Here is a 1,821-nt window from a genome sequence, read left to right on the forward strand (position 1 = left end):
CAATTACCACTAGTAAGAAGGTATGCAATGTGTTAATTATAGAAACTGTCCTACCAATTTGATTTGAAACTGTCTCATTGCTATTTGTTTATCTATAAAATTATGTGAAAAAAATAAAAAATAAAAAGAACATTTTGAGGCTTAAAAAAAAAAGAAATTAACAACAAAGTGAAAAGACAATTCACAAATTTGGAAAAAATCATGACAAATAAGAACTCAAAGGTCTGCTGTGTAGAAATTATATAGAAGTAAAAAACACTAGGGCCCCAAAATTTAAAGACCCACTTCAGAAATGGTCTTGTGAGATAAACACATACTTCTCAGAGGATAAAATTAAAGAAGAGAGTAAATATATGAAAAAAATGCTCAACATCACTAGCCATCGACAAAGTGCAAATTAAAACATTGAGAGAGCCAGTCCTAGCCCAGGCCTGGTGAGTGTGTGGGAGAGCTTCCAGCTACCATGCGCACCCAGGACCTACTGGTCTGAGCCCAGGCGCAGCATAGGTGAGATCCTCTTCCACCTTCTTGGGATGCACCCCACCATTCCATAGTACCTCCCCCACCCCTCCAGCCCAGTAGGAATTTTGGCCACGTTCCAGGAACCCCCAGACCCAGTCGTAGCCCAGGCTCAGTGAGTGTGTGGGAGAGCTTCCAGTTACCTTGTGCTGGCATGACCTACTGTTTCCAGCCCAAGTGCAGCATGGGTGACACCCTCTTTTACCCTCTTGGCAGGCCCCTCATCACTCCATCTACCCCTCCCAAGCCCCGTCCACAGTGTAGGAATTACTGTTGTGTTCTGCGAACCTCCAGATCCAGTCCTGGTCCACACCCGGTGAATTTGTGGGAGAGTTGCCTCTCCACTGTACTCTACCTTGTGCCCTCCAGACGCAGCTCAGGCCTGGCATACAGACCTAAGGTGAAACCCTTGAGCTGCAATCCCTGCAGAGAGTGTAGGGGACAGAACCACACAGCTAGTCCAGGAGCAGAACATCTTGCCAGAGGGGCACAACAGGATCAACAAAAAGGTCAGCAACAGAAAGGAACAGTGCATAGCAGCCAGACTCAAGCTAGGCTCAGCTGGATAAAACCAAACTTTGTAGATCTACACCTGAACTTCAGTAGATGCTAAGGTATAAATGCAACAAAGATCTACAACAAACATCAGAAGACAGTGCTACACAAAATGACAATGAGAAGTAACAAAATGCAATCTCAGAACCCAGGCCTACCCATAACAAGTGCAGAGGACATTAACACAGAACAAACTGGGAATCAAGCAGTTGAAAGCAAGAATCAAGAGCTTCTGAAATAAGGAAACAGCTGTAGAAAGGTAAAGAGGAATTCAGATTGGAAATGAAAAAGAAATCCCTGAATTAATAACATCTGCAGTAAAAAATCAAATGCAGAAACATATGGAGGAAATGCAATACCCACTGGAATTAGTGCAGAGGACACTAGCTCAGCTCAAATGTATGAAGTAATAGTGTCGATAGTAAATAAGCAACAGCAGAAATTCATAGAGGAACTCAGAGCAGAATTCTTTTCTAGTTGCTCAGCTCAAATGTTCAAATTAATAGTGCTGATAGTAAATAAGCAATAGAAGAAAGCTATAGAGAAACTCAGAGAGGAATTATTTTCTGAAATAAAAAAATAACTCGCAGAACTCACAGCATCTGAAGTATAGAATCAACTACAGAAACATTGGGAGGAAACCCAATCTGAAAAAAAACACTGCAGTAAAAGAATTTATAACTGCTTCTAAAGAAGACATTGACAAAAAATAGAGGAGATTAGAAAAATGACAGATTCCTTGAATGA

Source organism: Octodon degus, unplaced genomic scaffold (assembly GCF_000260255.1).
Source record: "Octodon degus isolate 3935 unplaced genomic scaffold, OctDeg1.0 scaffold00097, whole genome shotgun sequence".
Lineage (NCBI taxonomy): Eukaryota > Metazoa > Chordata > Mammalia > Rodentia > Octodontidae > Octodon > Octodon degus.